Raw genomic sequence first — 27,193 nt, 5'->3', positions numbered from 1 at the left:
GGAACCCATCATTGACTCTTGCACGAATTTTCCTTTACAACCTTGCCCAGAAGCGGGACAGACTAGTCTCCCCGAGCTCCAGTGCTGCTACTCACAGCGTCTTGCTGCAGACCACCAGATGCAAATATCTCAGGTACTCTACCTTACATACACGCCACTCAAAGTCCCGTGTTACTGTCCGATGTGTGCCCCATGCACGGCGGTAGCCATCCACACTTACTCCCCACATGTCTACTTACTCATTTTAAAGCATTTCGTACCCTTTACCCACCACCGCAATGCCGTTGCAACTACTCTCCTTGAACGTTAAAGGGCTTAACCACCCTGTGAAACGGTACTCTATGTGGAGGGAAGCAGTTAATTCAAAGGCGGACATCCTGGCGGTCCAGGAAACGCACTTCCAACAAGACCGTACCCCTCGCTGCTCACACCCGGACTATCCCCATATTTTTCAAGCCTCCTGTACAGAGAAAAAGCGCGGCGTGATGCTGGCTATTCGCTCCTCCGTGTCCTTCACCTTCTCCAAGCTGGTGCAGAACGTGGAGGGCCGATACATTATTATAGTATGTGTTATTGATAACTGTCCGTATACCTTGGTAAATGTTTATGCGCCTAACAGACACCAGTTGAAATTTATGCGGAAACTATGTATGAAAGTGAACAGGCTTAAAATGGGCAAATTGATCATATGCGGTGACTTTAATTTGGTGATGCACCATGACATAGATTCCTCGTCCAGAGGACAGTCGAGGCTGCCATCCCTTGCCAACCTCGCGCACACGGAGGGTCTCCATGACGTGTGGCGTTACCAACATGCAGAAGAATGTGAGTACTCCTTTTTTTCTCAATGCCATAACTCCTACACTAGGATAGACATGTTCCTAGTAGATTCCTCCACACTGCCTCAGGTAATAGACACCTCAATCTCCTCTATCACATGGTCTGACCATGCTGCAATCCTTATGTCCCTCTCGAATGGCCCCGCCAATCCCTCTTCCTTCGTATGGCGCTGCAACAATTCTATTTTATCTGACCCCGAATCAATTAAAACCATAAGGGATAGGCTGCAGGAATTCTTTGACATCAACGCCACTTCTGACATATCCCCCTCCACATTATGGAATACCCATAAGGCGTTTGTTAGGGGTATCCTAATCCAACTAGGAGCCCGTCTTAAGAAGAAACGCCAAGCCAAAATGCACAGCCTTATAGAAGAAATTCACTCCATTGACGCGGTGAACAAATCCTCCCCCACGAATGACAACTCGGCCCGACTAACTTCCCTGCGCTCTGACTTGCGCAGACTCCTCACAGAACAGCATGACAAAATGCTCGCGCGACTCCGTCTCCGGTACTATTCATCCCACAACAAGGCAGGTAAATTCTTAGCCTCTAAACTAAAAGCCAGGAGACTTAAGTCAAAAATCGACTATATCTCCCATCCACACACGGGCATTAAGCTGACCCATCCTCAACAAATCGCAGATGCGTTTGCGGACTATTACAGTTCCTTATACAACTTAGGACTAGATCCAGATACCAATCAACCTACTGACTCGACTATCCAAGATTTCCTTAGCCGTGTACATCTTCCGACATTAACTGCAGACTCACTGGCGCGTCTCAATGAACCGATCACGGAATCCTAATTGACCTAAACTTTACAAAAACTACCCCTTCGTAAAAGCCCGGGCCCCGACGCTTATCGAACGAATACTATAGTTCCCTGCAAGACATCCTGACCCCCCATATGCTACCCTTGTTCTCCGCAGCCATCTACACTGGTACCCTGCCCCATGAAATGCTCCAGGCTAATATTATCACCCTTCCCAAACCCGGAAAGCCCCCAACATCACCAGCGAACTTCAGGCCCATTTCGTTGCTAAACAATGACGTTAAAATTTATGCCAAAATTATTGCCAACAGACTGGCAATAGTCCTCCCGACACTGGTGGCTGAGGACCAGATGGGGTTCGTGAAGGGCAGACAGGCACCGGATGCCACAAGGAGGGTGATAAACCTGATACATCATGCGGAATGTGCCAAGACGCCTTCTCTGCTTCTCTCCATAGATGCAGAGAAGGCGTTCGACCGAGTCCACTGGGGATACATGAACGCAGTGCTGACTCGCTTTGGATTTTCTGGTCCGATTCTGTCTGCCATAATGACCCTCTACTCCTCCCCGTCGGCCAAAGTCCTCTCGGCGGGCGTGCTCTCTAAGCCTTTCCCTATCACGAACGGTACCCGACAAGGGTGCCCGCTATCACCCCTCATATTCAACCTACTGATTGAACCCTTGGCAGCGTCCCTTAGGCAGAACCCCCTTGTATCCGGCTTCAAATTCCCTCGTTCCCACCATGTTATCACACTGTTTGCGGATGATGTAATTCTTAGCCTAACTAAGCCACTCATCTCCCTCCCAGCTACACACGGCATCCTCCAAGCCTTTAGTGATGTATCATACTATAAAGTGAACTTTAATAAATCCGTTATCCTAAACATGGGCCTAAGTACCAGGTTCAAGATGCATCTCCAATCAGACCTGCCATACACATGGTCAACCTCTCCCATAAGATACCTAGTTATCAATCTTACTTTTCCCACAAACAATATAGTGTCATCCAACTTTTCTCCTCTCATTTCTGACATATCTGGGGACATTGCCAAGTTCAAATCTGCAAAACTATCATGGACGGGCAGGATAGCGGCATTCAAGATGGTCTGCCTCCCCAAAATATTGTACTTGTTCCGAACTCTCCCAATTCCAGTCCCCCACAAATTCATTTCATCCTTAGAAAAGATTTTGCGCACGTGTGTGTGGCAGAGGAAGAGAGCAAGGTGCGCATATTCACATATGGTGAGGCACAAGTCGGTGGGTGGCCTAGGCTTCCCTGATCTCAACGACTACTATCATGCCTCTAGATTAACACCATTGAAACATTGGTTCTCCACACCAGGTGGCATCCCATGGATCTCCATTGAAACTTCCCTATCCAAAGTGGAAGACATGAGCACATTACTACTTGCGGATTGTTGGAAGCAGCTCCCACTTCGCTCTCTCCCTCTCCCTACTCAAGCAACACTGCTATCGTGGAGATACTTTCTGACCAAACTCCCCAAAACACAACTATCTGTAACATTGAACCTTCCGCTCAAAACTCTCCAAGTACTGCTCCCATGCATTACCCTCTCTAAATTCACGTCAGCTGGCATACGCGAGATAGCTCACTTATTTCGGGGAGACGAACTCAAACCATTCTCGCTTTTGCAACAAGAATTCCAACTACCCACCCAAGCTGCTCTCACGTACCATAGCATCTCCAGCTTCCTGCGTAAAACTCCCCCTCCCAAGTTGCAAATACCTCCTCTGATATGGCAATTCCTCTCTAACCCTCAAACGCATGTAAAAGGTATATCCTTGTTCTACAACTCCCTCGCCCAGAAAACCACCTTCTGCAGAACACCGCATATGATCAAGTGGGAATCAGATCTCAAACGGGTTCCCACTGAGGCACAGTGGAAAATGGCTATTAGTGCCTCATTCAAGTCAACCCAATGTGTGTCTCACTGGGAACAGGCGCAAAAACTTCTCACGCGCTGGTATCTAACGCCTTATCGTCTTTCTAGAATATACGAAGATCAGAGCCCCTTATGTTGGAGAAACTGTGACCAAGTTGGGACAATTTTCCATGTTTTTTGGTTATGCAAGGGCCTGACCAGCTTTTGGGGAAAGGTGTTCGAAATGATATCTATGGTCACGGGCACGGTGATGCAACCCGATTCTGCTCTAGCTCTTCTAAATTTGGGTCTCGATCTAGTACCACCCCACACTAGAACGGTCGTGGTCCACATACTGATAGCGGCTAGAACCGCTATAGCCCACTATTGGAAACAGTCTGCAGTACCTTCCCACACAGAGGTAATCAACCAGGTTAACTATCAGTATTCACTTGAGAAAGCATATGCATTTTCCATCCTTAGGGGTCCGAAATTCCACAAAGACTGGTCAACATGGTCAAATAGCCGCTACTTTGTTCCATCCTGTTGAGAATATTAGTACTACTGTATGCTACTAGTTCTAAATTATGTTATGTTTCACTGTGATATGGCATATGTTCGTGTTCGTGTTCTTGTTTATTGTTCATGTTGAAATTCAACGCACTATTGTATACCATGACATTTTGAACATACTGTCATTTTCTGTTGTTCCGTGTTATATGTAACAATACTCAATAAAAACTATTGAAAGAGAAAATCACAACATGGGCTCAGGAATACTTCCAGAAAACATTGTCGGTGAACACAATCCACCGTGCCATTCGCCGCTGTTGGCTAAAACTCTATAGGCCAAAAAAGAAGCCATATCTAAACATGATCCAGAAGCGCAGGCATTTTCTCTGAGCCTAGGCTCATTTAAAATGGACTGTGGTAAAGTGGAAAACTGTTCTGTGGTCAGACCAGTGCTGGGACAAGGTCATCCAGCGCCCAGGGCGAACATGCCAAACTGCGCCCCCCCCTGGTTGTGCGTGACCAATCATTTTACCCATGCCTGATAACCACACTTGATAATTACACCTATGTATAGAGTGCAAAGGTCACTCAGGACTGAATAATTTACCCCTATGAGGCATTTCATATATGCATGCATACATACAAACACTCAATATATACATTAAACCATCAACTTATGTACCTGTCTGAGCCAAATGTCTTCCCTGAATTTTTTTCATAATAAACGTTTAAAACCCAACTTCAGGAAAAAAACAAAAAATCAACCCTTGCAATGGGGCCTGAAAAGTCCCAGTATATTCCTAATACTAGCATGTAAAAAAAATGGATCGCAGTGCAAACTGTGAAATGGTGCAGGAATTGGATCGCATAGCTGTGAACAGCCATGCAATTCGATTCCAGTGCAAACCAAAAAAAGGGCCCTGCTCCATTTTTGAGCAAATGGGATGTGATTTCAGCCAAAATGTTTGTATGGCTGAAATCACATTGCACAGACATCGCATGTGATCTGCACAACAATGTGGTGCAAATCACATGCGATGTCTGGCATTGCAATATTGTGATTCGGCACTTAAACTGGCACACATGCATAGGTTCTTTTTTGTTGTTCAGCCAGTGGGCTGAATTGAAAAAAAAAACACTTACAGATTCATCCATCCACACAAAAGGTGGATGAAGAAATCCCCTCCACGAGACGTATTCTGACGCTGGGGACTCTTCTCTCTCAGAGTACACTGATCAGCATTGCAGCTGATTGGCTGCAAGCTGCTGATCAAACAAGGATTTTCAGCAGGCTACCATTCTACAGAAGCTCCCATTCTGACAGGCAGCTTCTAACAGGCAAGGCCACACATAGATCAAAATTCAGCTGGTCCCTGCTGAACCGAACAAATTTTGTTTCATGTGTACCCAGCTTTACCTTAATTCCTTGTTGCAGTAGGCTCTCTCCAGTGCTGTGACTGGTCCTCGGAAGCTCCTGGGTAAACTGTGAATGGGTCACACTCCAGCCTAATCATACCATACAGGGTTAATGTTCCTGTATGGAATGTGATGAGACTTTGGGTGGTAGAGGAGAGCACTGTAGCTGGCTGGAGAAAGTATACATGAGGCTATTTCCCCCAGCACTGCAAGGGTGGACTGTTTCACTTTGCTGGAGTTGGGCTGCAACATATAACTTGTTTATGATCACATCTTTGAATAGGTTAGGAATATATTGGGACTTTTCAGGCTCTACATACTGTAGATGTATTCCACACACACATTATATCTTATTAAAAGGCAGGATTTTCATTAAGTTACAGTGTGTATGTGGAATACATCTACAGTATGTGGAGCCTGAAAAGTCCCATTATATTCCTAACCTATTCAAAGCATTTTACTTTCTCTTTAGTAAACCTGCACTGCAAGGGTCAGTACAGGTTTACAGCACAGCATTGCACAGTAAAACAGGACAGGACACATCGGGACTCACAGGAGGAGAAAATTCAGTCTGCTATCTGTCTCTTATCTTTAGCTTGAGGAGGAGAGGAGAGGAGAGGAGAGCTCCGATGTCTGCTGGGCAGAAAGCAGTGATCGAGGCTGCAGTGTAGTGTGCTCTGCTTGCTCCGCCCACCTGTACAGGAGCTCTCACGGTCCCGATCCATCCAGCCAGCCTGTACGAAACCTGTGCCCGGGAGAGTGTTTCTCTCCTTTCCAGCAAGGGGCGGGAAGCCTGCAGAAGATATGGGCGCATTATTGGCTCTGCATTTGGACATGTTTTAGCAACACAGGAGCTTAAAAACAAGGTGATTCTTCAGTGTTTTGGCGCCCCCTCCCACACTCCTCCTACACTCCGCCCAGGGCAGCTGCCCTTCCCGCCCACCCCTTGTACCGGCCCTGGGTCAGACGATTCAAAATTTGAAGTTCTTTTTGGAAAACTGGGATGCCATGTCATCCGGACTAAAGAGGACAAGGACAACCCAAGTTGTTATCAGCGCTCAGTTCAGAAGCCTGCATCTCTGATGGTATGGGGTTGCATGAGTGCGTGTGGCATGGGCAGCTTACACATCTGTAAAGGCACCATCAATGCTGAAAGGTATATCCAAGTTCTAGAACAACATATGCTCCCATCCAGATGTTGTCTCTTTCAGGGAAGACCTTGCATTTTCCAACATGACACATCCTTCATCAATTACAACATCATGGCTGCATGGAAGAAGGATCCAGGTACTGAAATGGCCAGCCTGCAGTCCAGATCTTTCACCCATAGAAAACATTTGGTGCATCATAAAGAGGAAGATCCGACAAAGAAGACCTAAGGCAGTTGAGCAACTAGAAGCCTGTATTAGACAAGAATGGGACAACATTCCTATTCCTAAACTTGAGCAATTTGTCTCCTCATTCCCCAGACGTTTGCAGACTGTTATGAAAAGAAGAGGGGATGTCACACAGTGGTAAACATGGCCTTGTACCAACTTCTTTGAGATGTGTTGATGCCATAACATTTAAAATCAATGTATTTTTCCCTTAAAATGATACATTTTCTCCGTTTAAACTAGGGATGCACCGAATGTTCGGCAACCGAAATTATTCGGCCGAAAATAGCAAAAAAAGCACTTTCGGTGTTCGGCCGAATAAGTAAAAAGGCCGAAAAAAATTTGTGCCGAACAATGACGTTTGTTCACCCGACCGGCGACCCGCCATCCCCGAGCATCACTGTAAACATAGCCGGAGGCACTACAGGAAGCAGAGCGGATGCTTCCTGTATAGCCGCTTAGCGCCGGCTTCTGTCACAGGCGGAGTAATACCAAATGTACTCCGCCTCCGCCTGTGACAGGGCACAGGAGCCATACAGCAAACATCGACTCTGCAGATGGGAGGGAGGGAGGTAAGGAGAGACATGAGAGGACAGAGACACGAGAGGACAAGAGAGAGAGTGAGAGGACAAGAGAGAGAGGACAAGAGAGAGAGAGAGAGAGACATGAGAGGACAAGAGAGAGAGAGAGACATGAGAGGACAAGAGAGAGAGAGAGAGAGAAATGAGAGTACAAGAGAGAGAGAGAGAGAGACATGAGAGGACAAGAGAGAGAGAGTGAGAGGACAAGAGAGAGAGAGTGAGAGGACAAGAGAGAGAGAGTGAGAGGACAAGAGAGAGAGACATGAGAGGACAAGAGAGAGAGAGAGACATGAGAGGACAAGAGAGAGAGAGACATGAGAGGACAAGAGAGAGAGAGTGAGATGACAAGAGAGAGAGAGTGAGAGGACAAGAGAGAGAGAGTGAGAGGACAAGAGAGAGAGAGAGACATGAGAGGACAAGAGAGAGAGAGAGACATGAGAGGACAAGAGAGAGAGAGTGAGAGGACAAGAGAGAGAGAGGACATGAGAGGACAAGAGAGAGAGTGAGAGGACAAGAGAGAGAGACACGAGAGGACAAGAGAGAGAGACACGAGAGGACAAGAGAGAGGACAAAAAATTGGCAAAATAAATGGAAAAAATGCGAAACACCGCGTTCGGTATTCGGTCTTCGGCCAAGCATTTCATTATTATTCGGCTTCGGCTTCGGCCAAGAATTTCATTTCGGTGCATCCCTAGTTTAAACATTTGATATGACATTTATGTTGTATTTTGAATAAAATATTGAAATGTGAAACTTCCACATCATTGCATTCTGTTTTTATTCACAAATTGTACAGTGTCCCAACTATTTTGGAATCGGGTTTGTATTACTATATTATATTTTTAACATTATGACCACTAACATGTAAAGTAAATTACATTATCTTGTGACCATGGCACCTGAAAGTGGGTGGGATATAATAGGTAGGCAGTAGGTGAACATATTGTCCCTGAATTTGATGTGTTGAAAGCAGAACAAATGGGCAAGCGTGAGGATTTGTGCAACTTTGACAAGGGCGAAATTGTAATGGCTAGACAATTGGGTCAAAGCAACTCCAAAACTACATGAAAAAATAGTGAGCTGTATGTCCTTTCAGCTTTCATTCTCTCAGGACTAAATTCATCCAGCGGTCTTCCATGCACTGTTCTACAGAATATTTTCAAAGGAAGAGACACTACCATTTGCTCTTTAGTTTATAATGGTTCTATAGTCATAAAGGTTTTTACCTGAATGTATTCTCTGCATTAAGAAAAAAAAAAAGGCCCCATTACTTGTCATACCCACCCCATCCCTAAACATTTACCTGGCTCCTCTCACCGATGAAGCATTCTCTCCGCAGAAGCACTGCTCCCCTCACTTACTCTTTTCACAAGATAAACTGAGGGCAGCAGAGCCATAGGTTACTGATGTTGTCAGTCAAACTCCACTAAGGGGGGAGTGGAGGCATGGCTTACATATGCTGTGTGTCTACGGAGGCACACAGCCTGGCATGAAAGAGCTCATGCACAGGTGACTCCTTAGCGTGTAGCTTGCAAAGGTGGTATCTGGAGGAGGGAGAAGCTGACAGCACTGGTGGGGGAATTCCAGAGGAAGTAGTAAGGGACCATTCTGTGCAATATTGTTGTACAGAGTAGGTAAATATTACCCCCTTTTTTTTCTAACCAAAAAAAATTCCAGCCTTTAATATCACTTTAATCTTTGTTTCTTCAAATCATAAATGGAACAATTTGAATGACCATTTTGGGTGTCCCCACCCTTTCACAAGTTCACTAGTACACCCAAAATGGTCAGATTGTCTGGGTATGACTTGAAGAAGCAGAAATTAAAGCAGTATAAAACTGTAAAAAATTGAAACTTACCAATCATTAGATGTAGTGGCTGCATCAGTTTTCTTTTTTTAGGCTTCAGCTCCAGTCAGCAACAAACTTCCTGTCTCAGGGTGTCTGCATTCTGGTTAAAGTAGTAAAGCAGACACCTTTGTACAGCAGCAGCCGAGGGGGGGGGGGGGGCATTGTAAAATGGACTAGCATATTTAGTTGTACTGGATTAATAAATTGAAGCTGAACTCCAGCCAATACTTCATTGGCACATCATTATATTTTTTTTTTCCTTTTGAGATAAAGATTTTACACAGATGAATAAAAGCTGTCCGCTGTAAGCCCCTCTGTTAGTTGTATATGGTTTATCCCAACCCTCTAAGTGCTACCCTGTCTGGAAACCTTGGTCCGTAAGTTGAAAAGTTAACAAACTTACTGGCTGTATCAATAGAAGAAAATATATGAAAAAAAGCTTGAAAAGAAAATGAGTGCAGCCATCATAATCTAAGAATTGGTAATTTGCAATTTTTAATAAAGTAATGTTTTTGGGTTTAATACTGCTTTAAACATAACCGCAAGTAAATGGTAGTGTCTCACCCTTTACTTTGGATATATACACTTGAATATATATATATATATATATATATATATATATATATATATATATATATATATATATATAAATGTACGATCCCATGGATCCACTAAATAAGAACTCTGGCCCCTAAAGGGCTCAATGACCAACTAAGCCTAAAATGCTTTTTATGATCCTTTTAATGACTACCTGTTGGTGCTTTTGGCACCCTGATTCACTGATGTATATGGCGTGTATGCTCCTTGACTGGACGGATATCCAGTTAATAGTCTTCTTTATACTTATGTGTTCTGACCCTGATCTGTTTGCCAAACTTTTTGACATACAATATCTCACAAAAGTGAGTACACCCCTCAATTTTTTGTAAATATTTAATATCTTTTCATGAGACAACACTGAAAAAATTACATTTTGCTACAATGTAAAGTAGCGAGTATACAGCTTGACTGTAGGCAAGACACACTTGTCTTTGTACTCCTCACCTGGTTTCCGCTACACACGCTTGACACCATCTAAACCAAATAAGTTTATCTTGATCTCATCAGACCACAGGACATGGTTCCAGCAATCCATGTCCTTAGTCTGCTTGTCTTCAACTTCTTTGGTCGACCACGGCGAGGCTGTTCTGAGTGGAACCTGTCCTGTTAAACCACTGTATGGTCTTGGCCACCGTGTTGCAGCTCAGTTTCAGGGTCTTGGCAATCTTCTTATAGCCTAGGCCATCTTTATGTAGAGCAACAATTCTTTTTTTCAGACCCTCAGAGAGTTCTTTGCCATGACGTGCCATGTTGAACCTCCAGTGACCAGTATGAGAGAGTGAGAGCGATAACACCAAAATTAACACACCTGCTCCCCATTCACACCTGAGACCTTGTAACACTAAGGAGTCCCATGACTCAGGGGAGGAAAAATGGCTAAATGGTACAATTTGGACATTTTTCACTTAGGGGTGTACTCACTTTTGTTGCCAGCAGTTTTAGACATTAATGGCTGTGTGCTGAGTTATTTTGAGCACATTTCCACTGTTATAAAAGCAGTACACTCACTACTTTATATTGTAGCAAAGTGTCATTTCTTCAGTGTTGTCACATGAACAGATATAATAAAATATTTACAAAAATGTGAGGGGTGTACTCACTTTTGTGAGATACTGTATATGTGCTATTTAGTCTGATTCTTCTGTGTGGTGCTTTTTCTTTATTAGAAACCTCACTAGGTTTCCATACCCACTCCTTTTTGTTTGGGTAGGCTTCTTGTCCTAGTGGTGTTAGTCTTGGGATTCTCACCATCATGCCTTCTCTGCAACTATTCATATATCAGAGTCCTCAGGTTTCCTCCACCTGGTTGTGGAGTATTGATTTACATTATGTTCTGTACAGTATGTGTATGTATTTCTATCTTTGTGCACTGTTTTTGTTTTCTGAAGATCTATTGTTCTTGTCTTTTGTATGGTGCTATTCCCCCTTCTCACTTGTTTATTTTTAGCACATGTGGTGTGTTTGGTCATGTATAGTATTTCTGTGGTTATCTGGTTATTTCTCATTTTTTGCTGTGTTGCCCCAGCACATTACTTGTGGTTTTATTATTATTTCATGTTATTAATTATGGGTGGTCCATATTTGCCTGTTGTTTGCCATGCGCAATGGAGGCCATCTTGTGATTTTTTATAAAACACTTTGCACAGTTTTTCTTTACTTTTTGCTGTTATATGTTTTATATTGCCTTTATTCAATAGGATCCATCTCTGGTTTTCATTTAATTCCGTACTATTGTAATTGGCCCGCCAAACCGGCATGTTTTGTATTTCATGTTGCTATGTTGTACTTTAAGCCTCCTTATTTGTTGTCTATGACTGCACATTGTACCATGGTATATTTCTAATTTTATATTGTTATCTGGAAGTATTGGATACCACCTTTTCGATAACGAGTTTGTAAAAAATATTATGCTTTGCTTTTTCTACTTTTTTTGCATTTTAACAATTTTATGCAGGAGCTATTTTTGGATAGCTTTAATTAAGCTATCATTTTAAATATTTAGCTTTTTTGATAGACTATTGTGTTTTTTTTTTACCTCTGTGTGTCTATTTACCCTTGCACATGTGAGGTCATCACTACGGGGTGTTATTGGTGGGTGGGACTTTGGGTTTATTGGTGTATTTACTTCCATGTGATTGTGTCTTGAGAAAGATAGATTGAGCTTCATCGAAACGTTGAAAATAAAAAAACACTGCTGTTTTGATCTACCTTCTCTGCAAGCAAGACGTGTGAGCGCTATATATATATATATATATATATATATATATATATATATATATATATATATATATATATATATATAGTACTTTAACCCTACTGCAACACTTTTTCCCTATTTTAAATAGAATGTAATGGAAGCAATCCAACAAGCTAATTTCTGCACCAATAAATTCTGTCCTGTCTCTGCCCTATTGATAAAGTAATATGAATAAGTGCACATTAGATTACCAGATGAAAGCCTCTGTTAAAGTAAATGAGGAAATAAATATAAACCTATGTTATTGTTATTTATATAACACAATCATAAATTAGGAAATATGGAGCACTTCCCAAAAACATGGCAGTATATGGTAGAGAAGCCTTTCCATACTGCAGCTGAAGTCTTCTGCTGACACGGGCCATAATGGCCTAATTTATCTAGCAAAGTAAGTGGTTCAGGTATTATTAGGAATGAGAGGGCACTGCAGGAATTAACAGATGAGCTGTACAAGGTGTATGATAATAAGTGAAATGCTATGCCATTAGCTGCAGACATCTTCAAATATCTTGTAAAAGGTCTGCAATCGCTTGGAAAAAACACTGCAACATTAACTGTCCTTGACCAAGGAATGGCCATAGTTACAGATGAGCGAATCAATAAACCGTCAACTAATTTGCTGGTAGATAGGAAAATCTTAACGGTGCGCAGGCAAATATTCTCCTGCCGCTGTCCTAGAATATGTACATTCTTTTTTCACAGACCAGAGCATACCAATAATTAATGCCAACTGCTGACAAGTCAATATTCTCTATGTACTATGTATTGGTGTATTCTCTGATCTTTTAAAAACATGAATCTATGTCCTTCTCTTTAACACTGATTTTCCTGTATCCTAAATAAAGTTCTGTATTTAAGCAGAGGGATAAATTAGGTGCAAATGGCTGTTGTACTATAGACCCCAACAACATAGTACTCAGCAGTTGATCTAATAAGACTGCTATAAGGCTAGGTTCACACTTGCCACTGGGTATAAATGGAAAAAACAGTGTAGTGCTAAAATACTCATATAAATTACATAAAACAGTCCATAACATGGTTCATAGATCAGATGAAAGTCCAAACAGGAAAAGTCCAAAACAGACAGCCCTCGGGTGTGCAATGAAATCCTGATATATTAGATGGAGCCAAGTGCAGATAGAAGGAAATACTTCACACAACCCTCCACCTTCCAAAGTGGCCTCTCACCTTAGATCAATAAGTAATGGCAATAGAATAATCCCATTCCTCAGACTGAAGGCACACCTCTGGGGCCAAGACTCATGAATATACACACTTCTTCCAGGATAAAATCTCCTCCGAATTGTTGGAAAACATAAGAGACAAAATATCCCAAATAGTGTAAACCTGATAGCTGCTCCCGCCGGAGTCACTTCTACACCGCTGTATTCTTGCAACTTCAGAGTAAGAGGCTAAACTGTTTTATCCTACGATTTAATAAAGAAGTCTATCAGGTTTACACTATTTGGGATATTTCATTGCCCGCGAAACATGTCGGGATTGGTTTAATGCTCATCATTGGACCTATGTATCTACATTATCATCACTGCCTTATGTTCAGTACATTTGCTCTTCTTGTATATGTCAAATTACTTGTATCCATGTTGTATTTTTTGTCTTGTATTTTAAAAATGTTATGTTAATAAATATCTCCAGTTTTTAAATTATGTGCTTATCATTTTGAACTACCTGGTACCTTTAAAGTCCCACTAGCCCTCCCCTCTTTTTCGCATCTTTATTTGCTTTTTCTTTCCCCTTTCCTTCTCCATTTTCCTTCTTTCTCTCCCCTTTTCCTTCTTCCTAACCCCCCCCCCCCCTTCCCTTTTTCTTTGTTTCCCGTCCCCTATCCCCTTTTTTTTCTCTCCTTATTTTGATTCTTATCTTCCTTTCCCTCTTCCTTGTTCTTTTCCCCCCCCCTTTTCTTTTCACTTTTTCCCCCTTCCCCTTTTCTTTCCATTTTCTTTTTCTCCTTTCCCTCTTTCTTACTTGTTTTTCTTCCTTCTCGTGTCTTCTCACCCCAGCACCTACCTGTACACCTCAGGTTCTAGCTGTGGGTTTCACCCTTTGGGATACCTTTCCCAGTACAGATTCTATACAGATTAGGGATGTGGTACCTTTTGTTTACAACCTTATAAAACAAACACACCTTTTCAATTAATTTTAGGTGGATAACACACCTGAGGGCGCCTTCCTTTTTTTGGCTATATGCCAAGTGTTTGTAAAATTGTATTGCATTACAGTATTTTCTATATGAACATATTACTTGGATTATATGCTCAGCCTTTTATTGATATCCCAGAGAGACAGTAATTCTAGTTTTTGTTTTTGTTTCCCGGGGCACACACTCTGGTCCGGAGTAGTTGTGCTTTTTTTCTCTCCAGCTTTGCATCCTTTGAGGTCGCTGGTGGTCGTTTGGTCCGAAATTGTGGGCACAGGCATGGACTTGTTAGGCACAGCATGGACCGGTTTCATGACAGGTATACAATCCACGTGTGAATCTCATACCAAAACAGAGGAAGACCTTAGGACCTATTTAAGCAAAATGTATAACCTATTAAAACGCAAATCACATCTTTACTGGCACATCGAGTATTTCCTCAAGTACATTGACGAGAATATCAGTCCTCAAGGGCTGAGAATACACACGCTCCCTACTTTGAGAGACCCATCTGAGACTTTCAAAAAAGAATGGGAGAGTATACTTAATACATGTAGTCAAGATTTGATGAAATCACTCGTGACCCAGTATAAGATGGATATGATAGCGTTAGACATTGAAATAGATCAAATGAATACCAAATATAAACAGGTCTTCGAGGCCCCAAATTTTGCTCCAGCTTGGACAGAGGTGAAGGCCAAACTAGAGATTATGAACAAAGAGATTATTCATAAAAAACAAGTTAAGTTCCAAAAAGACAAACAAGCCTTCAATGAAGGCTATGCCTACAAATGGAATCTCAAAACCCGCCCCCTATATACACACCGCACACGCACTACCAATCACGTTGATATCACGGATGATAATGTAGAATCTGATTCTAGTCTGGCTAGTTCCCTCTCGCACCAATCACGAGCACCACGAGCAGGTCCCCCTGCTTCCAACAAACGCACTAAGGCCCAGAAACGAGGACGAGGCAGTACTGGTCCTTCACCCACTTTACCCTCGAGTCAAAATAGGAAAAAACCTGATACACTCGCTAATCTAAACACGTCCACGAGTCTACCAAATATAGCCCCTACACTACAGAAAGTACTAGCCAGAAACACCTCACTACCCTCTAACACCAGTGATTCCGCTTCCGCTATATCGGATGACGGTTTTTTAGAACTACCCAATCCCCAAACACCCAGGAACACCAAACAGGGCAACTTAAACATGTACGTGAAACCCAAAACAACCTAAACAATTCCAATACACACATTAACGCCTCAAACAAACTTAATATTATTAACTTAACCCCGTTTGACTTGACTCCTGTCCAGGAACAAGTGCTTGGCCTGGGTCTAGGCTTTTGCCCTTCCAGGGCTATCGATACTTCTGAAACTATAAAAGATTTACACTTATTTGCAAGGAATCTTACTTTTAAATTCATGTTTGACAAAGATAGGAAACAAAAAAACTTAGAAAAACAACTGGCCGAACAGACCAGGCACTTGACCATGGCTGAGAGTCGGGCCATCAAGGACCTGGTTTTGTTATATGAAGAGGGTAACACGGAAGTTGTGTCCATGATTGATTCAGTGGATTCACCTGATGAAACCCTTCCTCCTCCCACTTCTCAAATCATTTCAAAAAAGGTTTTTAAACCGAAATCAGAGAAATTTCCTGATCTATCGAACAATGCTAACATCTGGACGTTCGTTCAACGAGTGTCCAGAGACTTAAAAAAGACTTCTTTGCCCCCCATCCCTAGAAATCTCACTAGAGATCAGGCCCTGGCTCTATCCTCACTTCAAAGCAATAAAAATATCCTTATAAAACAATCAGACAAGGGGGGTAACATAGTTGTTATGACTCCTCCCCAGTATGAAACTATGTGTCTAGAAGTCTTATGCAACCGGCAATGGTATTTGCCCATTGAGCCCGGTTGCATTGAGGATTTCATTTGTGAATACAGGTCCCTGTGTTTTGAGGCCCTTTCCCAGGGCCTCATAGACAGGGACACGTATAACTTTCTATTTACCAAATATCCCAAAACTCCGACCTTTTATACCTTGCCCAAGGTGCACAAGAGCCTGGTGCACCCACCTGGGAGACCCATCGTCTCTGGCAACGAGTCGCTCACTGAGCACGCCAGCAAATTTGTGGACTCATTCTTACTTCCTCATGTCCTTGCACTTCCGTCCTATATCAGGGACACTACCGACCTTCTCAAACACCTTGAGGAGATTCAGGTCCCTCCGGATGCCCTGCTTGTAGCAATTGATATTGAGGCGTTATACTCTAGTATCCCGCACGACCAGGGCATCCGGATGGCCGAATCTTTCCTCAAGGAACAGGATTATAATACCTGGCCCTTGATGGACTTTGTCCTCCGGTTATTAAGATTCATTCTCACGAGAAATTATTTTACCTTTTTGGAACAAACATACTTGCAGGTCCAGGGGGTAGCTATGGGCACTTGCTGCGCTCCCTCTTATGCGAATTTATATTTGGGTGCCTGGGAGAGGCTGGTCTTTTCGGACGAGAGAATGGAACAGTGGATGTCTCACATTTTAATTTGGTACAGGTTCATTGATGATCTGTTGATCATATGGACAGGTACAGTAGATGAACTCTCATTATTTTTGAAAGCCATTGACCATAACAATCTAAATCTTAAATTTACTTACACGTTTGACAGACACATGATTTCATTCCTTGATCTGAACATCAGCCTCTCCCCGGATGGCCTTATCGACACGGATCTCTACCGCAAACCCAGTGCAGGTAACACTATCCTAAGCGCAGCAAGTGCCCATCCCGCCCCCTTGATTGCAAGTATCCCTTATGCCCAGTATCTAAGGCTCCGTAGGAATTGTTCCATGGAGGCTAAGTTTTATGTCCAGGCTGGCCTGCTCCGTGAGCGACTCCTTGCCAGAGGATATTCCAAGACACTGCTCAGGAAGGCCTACAATAGAGCCATCACTTATTCGAGAGCTGATTTGTTATACAAAACTACCTCCAAAAAAGATGACAAAAGTGTCAGATTTATTACCACATACTCTGCTCACGATGATGTTCTGCGTAGGATTCTGAAGCGTCACTGGCCGATTCTTACTCAAGACTTTACTCTTCACAAATATCTAAGTGCCAGACCCAGTCTGGTGTTTAGACGATCAATGTCCCTTAGAGACTGTTTAACTAAAAGTCACTATATCAAAGAATCTACCAAGGTGGGTCTCCCAAAGGGTACATACCGTTGTGGTTCTTGTGACAAATGTCCTTGGATAAGGGTCGGTACGGGTATTCGTTTACCCGGTGGTAAGTGGTTTCAGTCGAGACATCATGCCGACTGCAACACTCAGGGGGTCATTTACCTCATGAGTTGTTGCTGTGGGGCATTCTATGTCGGCAAAACCATTCGGAAATTGAGCAAGCGGATAGGGGATCATATCTATCACTCTGAGGGAGGTACAATACAAACTAGCGTCACACGCCACATAGCTTTTTGCCACAAGTATGATAACTCCATGGTCTCGTTTTTTGCTTTGGAAGTGATCCCCCAGGATCCCCGAGGGGGAAACTGGGACAAACGGATTCTACAAAGGGAATCCTATTGGATCGAGTCCCTGGAGGCTACCATACCCCCTGGGATTAATGAGGTCCTGACTTACAAACCTTTCTTGGGCTAAAGTGGTCTTTTCCCCAACGCTCTATTCCTTCCTTTTTCTCTCTTTTTTTCATATACATTCTATATACATTTTTGATTGCTCTTGAACCCGGTCGATGCTAGTTGCTGAACGTCTATGTCCTTTATTTGCCCACGATTTATCTCTGGACCATTCACCCCCTATGGCACCTCAGATGGGACTCTGGAGAATGGTGAGTCTGCTAATTACTCTCATTATTGAAAACTTTATACACTCATTTTTCGAGTTGATGTCTCTCTGGGATTCTATATCTCCAATCGCTGTAGTAGTCAATACTTAATATCATGATATGTTTTATTTTCTATGATGTCAAATTTCCCTTGTGCTGGAGGATTTCAGTTCTCCATAACATGGTATCCTTATATAGAAACTATGGGGAACTTATTGTTTCCTATAAGTTTCCTCTACAATAACCACTTACTGTTAGGATTATAACTCTATATCTTACATAAAAATTAATAGGTGTTTTTGTTATTATCTTATCCCTATTGTCCATTGTCATATTTGTTTACATGCATGCTATGATTCTTTTGGCGATCAAAGTACATTCTGGGCACTATCCATGTGTGTGGTCTTTCCTCCTGCCACTGGGTGGCGTGTTCTCCAGACGTCTCAGCGGATGTGTGGTCCTCTCACACACCGCTGGCCGGGTGTTGTTTTTCCGTCCGGCGGTGTTGTGGCCGCTTTCTGGGCTGTCCTTTGCGGCCTGGTTTGAGCGACACTGCGCATGCGCCTCTTCGGATGCGCGCGCAGTTGAGGACCTGACCCGCCCACGTTACGCATGACGTCATGCGCGGCGTGGCGTCGGGTTGAGGGCCATAACAGGGGGAACAAGCGTCTCATTCAGTCACTCAGGAATTGGTGTATGCGGACATGGCGGTCCCACGCGGGTAAGATACTCAGGATCATATTGGCGTACCTGTTGTCTGATGATAGACGGGTTCTCCTTTCACTTTGTAATATATTGATTTTTCCATATGCTATCTAGATGTCTGGGATGGTTGGCCTCACCCCTCTGACTTAGCAATACAAATGCAACAGCTCACACTTGGGCTTTATTCATATCCCTAGTTACCTATCTTTACCAAGAAGGACTTTTCCTCCATCTTTGCAGGTATAGCCCCCCTTTCGCTTATTTTCTAACCATTCAACAGAGACATAATATACAGCATTTTGATCACAGATGCACTACTTGTTTGATTTCCATCTCTACAGATCATCACCCCGCTGGGTATCCTTCCAACTTGGCCGCCATGTTTGACACCTCCTGCCCTTAACCTTTTTTACTTTTGACTATACAAACGTGTCCATTTTAGACACTGAATAAGGTATATATGTTAGACCTACAAACAGGTTTTTCTTTTTTTGCCTACTGGGCGGTGAAAGCTTCTTTAGCTTACCACACCTACATCTCTATCCCACCCCCTATGCCCCTCCACATCCGCGGGTGAGACGTCCTTTCTGGGGAGCTTTCTATCCAATTGGTTTGGTGGTGGATCTCTCTATGGTGATGGCCCTGAATGTTCCTTTGATGTTCCATATTAGCATGCACTTTCTGCTCTTGTTGTTAGACATATATGCACCTGAACTAACAATAATTGTTTGTTGTCACTGTATCATATAGGCACTGTACGTTGACATATTCTTATTCCCCTGAAGAAGCGGTGCATCATTGCCCGCGAAACATGTCGGGATTGGTTTAATGCTCATCATTGGACCTATGTATCTACATTATCATCACTGCCTTATGTTCAGTACATTTGCTCTTCTTGTATATGTCAAATTACTTGTATCCATGTTGTATTTTTTGTCTTGTATTTTAAAAATGTTATGTTAATAAATATCTCCAGTTTTTAAATTATGTGCTTATCATTTTGAACTACCTGGTACCTTTAAAGTCCCACTAGCCCTCCCCTCTTTTTCGCATCTTTATTTGCTTTTTCTTTCCCCTTTCCTTCTCCATTTTCCTTCTTTCTCTCCCCTTTTCCTTCTTCCTAACCCCCCCCCCCCCTTCCCTTTTTCTTTGTTTCCCGTCCCCTATCCCCTTTTTTTTCTCTCCTTATTTTGATTCTTATCTTCCTTTCCCTCTTCCTTGTTCTTTTTCCCCCCCCTTTTCTTTTCACTTTTTCCCCCTTCCCCTTTTCTTTCCATTTTCTTTTTCTCCTTTCCCTCTTTCTTACTTGTTTTTCTTCCTTCTCGTGTCTTCTCACCCCAGCACCTACCTGTACACCTCAGGTTCTAGCTGTGGGTTTCACCCTTTGGGATACCTTTCCCAGTACAGATTCTATACAGATTAGGGATGTAGTACCTTTTGTTTACAACCTTATAAAACAAACACACCTTTTCAATTAATATTATACTCGATAAAATTAAAGCAGAATTTTAGTGTTTTTAGCCAAATGGTTAAATTCCAGATAGACATTCTAGGTGTGCATGAGCTATTCAGACAAAAGATAAAATAATAATATCCTTTCCATTGTAATACATATTAATGAATAACATGGACAAAATGTACCATATAACCATCAACAAGCACTAACTGCTTCATCAGAATGCTCTGACAGCCTTTATGACTTATGATGTCAAAGTATGTGATGTTCCAGGTTCTCCACACTCCAAAGCCATTCATAAATAAGCTGGTTAGAACATAATAGTACAGCTTGATGTTAGCAGCTGCTAAAGCCAGTATATTCTATGACGAGAGCTCCCACACCAATTAACCTTTCTTTAACTGAGGTCTGGTATGGAGTTTAAAGCCGCAAGTTTATATACAAGACAGAAAAGCTCCAGGAAGCTCTTACTCAAGCTGCTTATACTGTACACATTGTAGAATCTTCAAGACAAGTAGAGCACGGCAAGATTTAGGCCCCTTTCTCATGGTCATTTTTGGATCAGATACGCCTGTCAGTTTTTGAGGTGGATCTGAACAAAAGCTAGTCTATGAACAGGTGGATGGACAGGTGAATGTAAATAGATGTGCATCCATTTACAACCAATTACCTTCAGTTTTTTGAAACCAACTGTGACAGATTGGAGGTAAAAAGATGCAAACAGATACACGTCACTTTCTATCCACCTGCCTATAGACCTAACATGGGTCTGTTAAGTTCTACATTTTGTGATGGAGGAAAAATATGAACAGACATGACATCTATGCTGCTCTGCTCCGATTTAGCAGGGGATTCTGTAGACAGATTGCCTGCTGATCGGAACAGACGCCACTGTAATGAAAGGACCCTTATCTTCAGGGACATTTCGTTATTTCATTATGGAATAGGTTATAAAATTGGCAACCTAACATTTAATACCTTATTTATTATTTACATTTTGTCAGATGAGTTAGAAATGTGAAAATTCACCTGCGATAATTGGTGTCACTTCAGCAGAGTCTGTACACGCTTTATCAAGTTACAGCTGAAAACCAAAAATGTGCACACTATGCATAAAGATCACAAAGGACAATGCAGTAGGCATCCTTACTAGAAGGCTGTTTTATCATGGTCACGTGATATTTTAGGTTCTTTTAGGGTTTTTAATTGATATGTGCAAAGAGAGATGACACAAATACTTAAAAGTATAACATTTATTAAAATTATAGATACAGAAAATGTTAGAAAATATAACAAGAATATTTAACTAAAGAGGTTTTTTTCCCCGCCATGGGTCCTGTTTGCTATTATGCAACATGGCACAGGTGACCAAAGACGCGTGCCTTCATGAGGAAGCTCTGATGTGAGACAAAGACCTTATAGGTTTTGGCTGTGGTATATAGGTCTTGTATTTAGGATATGGTCAAGCCCACCTTCAGAGCAAAATGACCTTCCAAGGAAAATGGCAAATTCCTGAAGCACAGGGTCAGGGGGTCAGCCTGTCCATAGAGTCAGCCTACAATCACATTCCAATGACATGATTCAGCTAAAAGCTACTAGAATAACCAAGACATTAGGAGCTTTATTACATATTTGTGAGGCCAACCTTAAGGAATTCAAAATGTGCAATTTCCCTATCCGAGGTTCATTACATTGTTAGATTCTGTAAAATCGTTTGGGATGTCAGAAGCCAGACCAGGGGAGATCAACCAGAAATGTTGTAATTGGCAAGCACTGCAGCAACACAAGCAACTTAAACCTACTCATTTACAAATAAAATAAATATTTATTTACAACTTTAGATTATTATTCTTTTTTTTTTTATCAAATATTTTTTATTAAGGTTTTGCAACATTACAAACATGTAACTAATTCCGTACATAACAATTATGAATTAGTCAGGTACACCCACAGTGATACAATTCACTAAATGTACAACGTAATCAGGAATATTTTAACCTGATGAGAAGGTTGGTTAGAACCTAAATCTAACAGAGTGTGCATCTTATGCATTTCTTTACAAGAACTCTAGAAATCAGCAATAACTTTGTATTAAGATTAAAGTAACTATCATCCCAAATACTTGCAAGGTATAATGTACCGTTTAGGTCCCTTAGCAATACTAGATAATCTGTCGAATGAATCTATAGAGAAAAAGATATAAGCGAGAGAAAAGTACAGTAGTACTCAGACCCCTGCTCCCTAAGGATCAAGAACATTTAAAGTAAGAGCGCCATTTGTACCACTGATTTTGAAAGATCCTCCCATCTTTATACAGCAATATTTGTTTGTATTTATTGATTTCATTGACTTGATTCATCACCTCGCTTAAATTAGGAGCTTCATTTATTCTCCATTTTTTCAGAATTGCTGATCAAGCAGCAATACAGTACATGCATAAATGTTGGGCGTAAAGACCTGGGGATTGCAGATAGATTAATACTAAGGATTGCTTGCTCTACATGTGGCTTAACAATGATACCTATCCTATTACTCGGGAGCTCAATGTAAATATTTCTGCCCAGAAACTCTGTATATGAAGACATGACCACACCATGTGTACTGATAAATACTGGAGAGGGTGCAGACAGATGGGTATGCTCACACACATGGTGTGATCATGTCTTGTCATTTTTTAAGTCCCCCCCCCCCCCCTCCAGAGTTTCATACAGTGTGGTATGATAAAAAAGGTATATCAGTTACAAACTATATACAAAAACATGACACAATGAGAATAATATCCTGCCCCATACAAGGTTTTTTTTTTTTTTAGAAGGTCGAAGAACTTTAGGCACAATGCATAGGTTAAATAAAAGGAACTTTAGATGCCAGGAAATTAATAGTTGGGATTGAAAGGAAGATGGAAAGGGTTTTTTGAAGAGCTAGATGCTGAGGGGGTGTTTAAATATGGAGACTAGGTCAGTGGTGTATTTTGGTTTTGTGCTGCCCTAGGCAAGACTAAAATTGGGCGCCCCCCCCTTCCCCATCTTATGTAAATTTGCCCCACTCCTTCCCTTTTAATGAATGTGACTCCCTCCAAAATTGAAGGACTTCAAGTCCCAGCATGAACCCCTAAAATCTCATAAAATCTCATGAGAGGGGGGGTGAGAGAGGGAGAGAGGGGTGAGAGAGAGGGGTGAGAGAGGGGGAGGGAGAGAGGGGGAGGGAGAGAGAGAGGGGGGTAAGAGAGGGGGAGGGGGAGAGAGAGGGGGGTAAGAGAGGGGGAGGAAGAGACGGGGAGGGAGAGAGAGAGGGGGGGGTGAGAGGGGGAGAGAGAGAAAGAGAGACAAAGAGAGGGGGAGAGAGAGAGGGGATGAGAGAGAGAGGGGGGGTGAGACGGGAGGGGATGAGAGAGAGAGATGGGGGAATGAGAGAGAGGGGGAATGAAAGAGAGAAAGAGAGGGGATGAGAGAGAGGGGGGGTGAGACAGGAGGGGTGAGAGAGAAGGGGGGTGAGAAAGAGAGAGGTGGCTCTAGCAACCAGTGGCCAAAAGAGTCTCAGGTGGAGGGCGGGGCGGCTTTTTTGCTGCCCCCCTGCAAAATGCCGCCCTAGGCCGGGGCCTTGTTAGCCTAGGCCAAAATACAGCACTGGACTAGGCGGCACAGTGGTGTAGTGGTTACCACTTTCACCTAGCAGCAAGAGGGTTGCTGGTTCAAATCCCAACCATGACACTACCTGCCTGGAGTTTGCATGTTCTCCCGGTGCCTGCGTGGGTTTCCTCTGGGTACTCCAGTTTCCTCCCACACTCCAAAGACATGCTGGTAGGTTAATTGGATCCTGTATAAATAAATTGGCCCTACTATGTATGTATGAATGTGAGTTAGGGACCTTAGATTGTACGCTCCTTGAGGGTAGGGACTGATGTGAATGTGTAATGTATATGTAAAGCGCTTCGTAAATTGACAGCGCTATAAATATTAATAATAATGAGACTAGGAAGTTAATTCCAAAGAATAGGGTTGTCTGTGGGAAATCTTGGAGTTGTATGAGGGTCGGGACACAATTGAAGATGTTAACATGTTGGCAGAGTAGGAGAGGGGGCATTTGTGTCTAAGGCAGACATACAAATGGTGAATATGTTGTAAAGAGTCTTGGAAGCAAATCCATGGTAATATGAATTTTAGTCTCAGGTTGAATTAAAGCCACTGAAGATAATTGAAAAGATCATCAGAAGGAGAGGTTTATGGATAGATAGATAGATAGATAGATAGATAGATAGATAGATAGATAGATAGATAGATAGATAGATAGATAGATAGATAGATAGATAGATAGATAGATAGATAGATAGATAGATAGATAGATAGATAGATAGATAGATAGATAGATAGATAGATAGATAGATAGATAGATAGATAGATAGATAGATAGATAGATAGATAGATAGATAGATAGATAGATAGATAGATAGATAGATAGATAGATAGATAGATAGATAGATAGATAGATAGATAGATAGATAGATAGATAGATAGATAGATAGATAGATAGATAGATAGATAGATAGATAGATAGATAGATAGATAGATAGATAGATAGATAGATAGATAGATAGATAGATAGATAGATAGATAGATAGATAGATAGATAGATAGATAGATAGATAGATAGATAGATAGATAGATAGATAGATAGATAGATAGATAGATAGATAGATAGATAGATAGATAGATAGATAGATAGATAGATAGATAGATAGATAGATAGATAGATAGATAGATAGATAGATAGATAGATAGATAGATAGATAGATAGATAGTTTTCAGCAGCATTTTCGATGGATTATAAAATGATCCTCATATTAGTAGACATTAGGCAGCAGCATATATTGCAGAGGCCAAGATGAGCCATTGGAGGCCAAGATGAGCCATTGTTAGATGCCCCCGAAGGTTGGTGTCTTAGGTTAGGATGGGGTGTTTTTTGGAGATGTAAGGAAAAGATGATGAATTTTTTACGTAAAAGGAAATCTTGTCAGGTAAGTAGAATATACTAATTACAGGTACAGAGGTGAATACGTAAGTAATGCCTGCCAGTACAAAGCATTTTTTCTGGTTACTGTAAAATGCATTAAACTTGTACGCAAGTCCAAATGAAACTGTTGGGTGAGACAATGGTCCATACATCTCAAAAAATTTGACAGATCAAAGGTTGTTTCTTTTATTTATGAACTAAAAATATTTCACCATACAACGCTTAACCAAAACTTTCATTTAGTCAATTCAGATACAGTATGTTGTAAATGGGAACTAGCACTTAGCACAGGCATCTGTAATACATGTTCAGCTTTTAAAAGGATATTTGAAAAGGATTCTGGATGGGCCATGAACTGCGTGTTACATATTTTACTGCATTTTCAATACAGCTCCATTAACATCAGGTGTATTTTCTTCTGCTATTCTAAATCATTTCCACAGTCTGGGCTCAAACCTGTCATCAGGCCTTCTCACTGTTTATTCTTTGTGGAACTCCTGTCAGAATAACAGCCATATATAACAGAATGATGGAACACTAATTATTCTGCAGTAGCTATAATAGATCCACTCTCAGGCTAGACAACATTTTGTTTCCAGCAAACTTCTTTGCAGTTAAAAGATTATTTTGTTCACTCAAACAGTTTATACTTTTACCTAGAAATATATCAAATGCTGAGGGCTAGATAGTAGTAATAAAACTGAAAATAAAAAGACAACTCCGATATGCTGTATAAATTATATTGTCTTTCCTATAATCATAAATCCTCTAATAAGGCTGTTTGAGTACCATCACATTTCTGAAAAAGTTTATCTGCTCACCCAACTAAGAAACATGATCTTTCCTACCAACAATCTACAGTACATGTTATAGATAGTTCTCATGCTTGCATACTAAGGGTTTACCAAAATTTACAATAACCACAAGTTCAATTTTATAAAGTTAACTCAAGGGGCCCAATCAAGACAAAACACATTGTAACTCACATGCATCAATGTGAACGGCCTTTCATAGTTTTCTCTTCAAAGACACACTAAACTGCTGCATGTAGATGTGAACTTGTATTCTTCTACTTTAACCACTTTGCCACTGCTCACTAGAGCTCTACTGCGGCAAAGTGGCTCGTTATCGTCTGGCGACGTAGACCTACGTCGCCAGACACTCCCCTTTCTCGGCCCCGCCGGAGGCTCGCTCCCGCTGTATTCAGTCACAGCGGGAGTCGGGCCAGGGGAGGAGCAGCGGCGATCGCCGCTGCTCTTCCCCGATCGTTGGGGAATCGAGTCTGGAGATCCGCCCGCTTGTGTAAACAGAGCGGGCGGATCTCCTAAGTGTCAGGCAGGGTCAGATTGCAGGGTTCAGCACAGCTGAACCTGCGATCTGTCCTTGTGTCACACAGTCACCTCCCCCCACACATGTCAGTAAGCACCAGGCATACATTAACCCCTCCCTCTCCAATAAAATTAACCCCTTCCCTGCCAGTGTCATTTTTACAGTAACAGTGCATATGTATAACACTGATTACTGTAGTAATGTCACTGGTACCCCCAAAAGTGTCAAAAATGTCAGTCAAGGGTCCGATCTGTCCGCTGCAATGTCGTAGTCCTGCAAAAAAAATCGCAGATCGCCGCCATTACTCGTTAAAAAAAAACACCAAAAATGACAGAAATCTTTCCCTTAGTTAGTAAACGCAATAACTTTTGCGCAAACCAATCAAACTACGGTTATTGTGATTTTTTTCACCAAACATAGGTAGCGGAAAACAAATTGGCCAAAAATGTAAAAAATTTTAGATTTTTACATTTTTTTGGGGGGGAATTTCATATAAAAAAATGTGAAAAATATTGTTATTTTTTCAAAATTTACGCTCTTATTTTGTTTATAGCGCAAAAAGTAAAAATTGCACGGGTGA

The 27,193-nt window shown here is 41.9% G+C and overlaps 1 protein-coding gene across 2 annotated transcripts in view; it reads left to right on the top strand.

Annotated features, from left to right (window-relative positions):
• Nucleotides 1–27,193, top strand: part of ASIC2 (acid sensing ion channel subunit 2) — a 1,163,119-nt gene that overhangs the window by 1,087,487 nt on the left and 48,439 nt on the right. The window lies entirely within an intron of this gene.

Source organism: Pelophylax lessonae (assembly GCF_965119305.1).
Source record: "Pelophylax lessonae genome assembly, chromosome: 11".
NCBI classification, from domain to species: domain Eukaryota; kingdom Metazoa; phylum Chordata; class Amphibia; order Anura; family Ranidae; genus Pelophylax; species Pelophylax lessonae.
The sequence above is the reverse complement of the archived record's forward strand: the minus strand, read 5'-3'. Positions and strand labels throughout refer to the sequence as shown.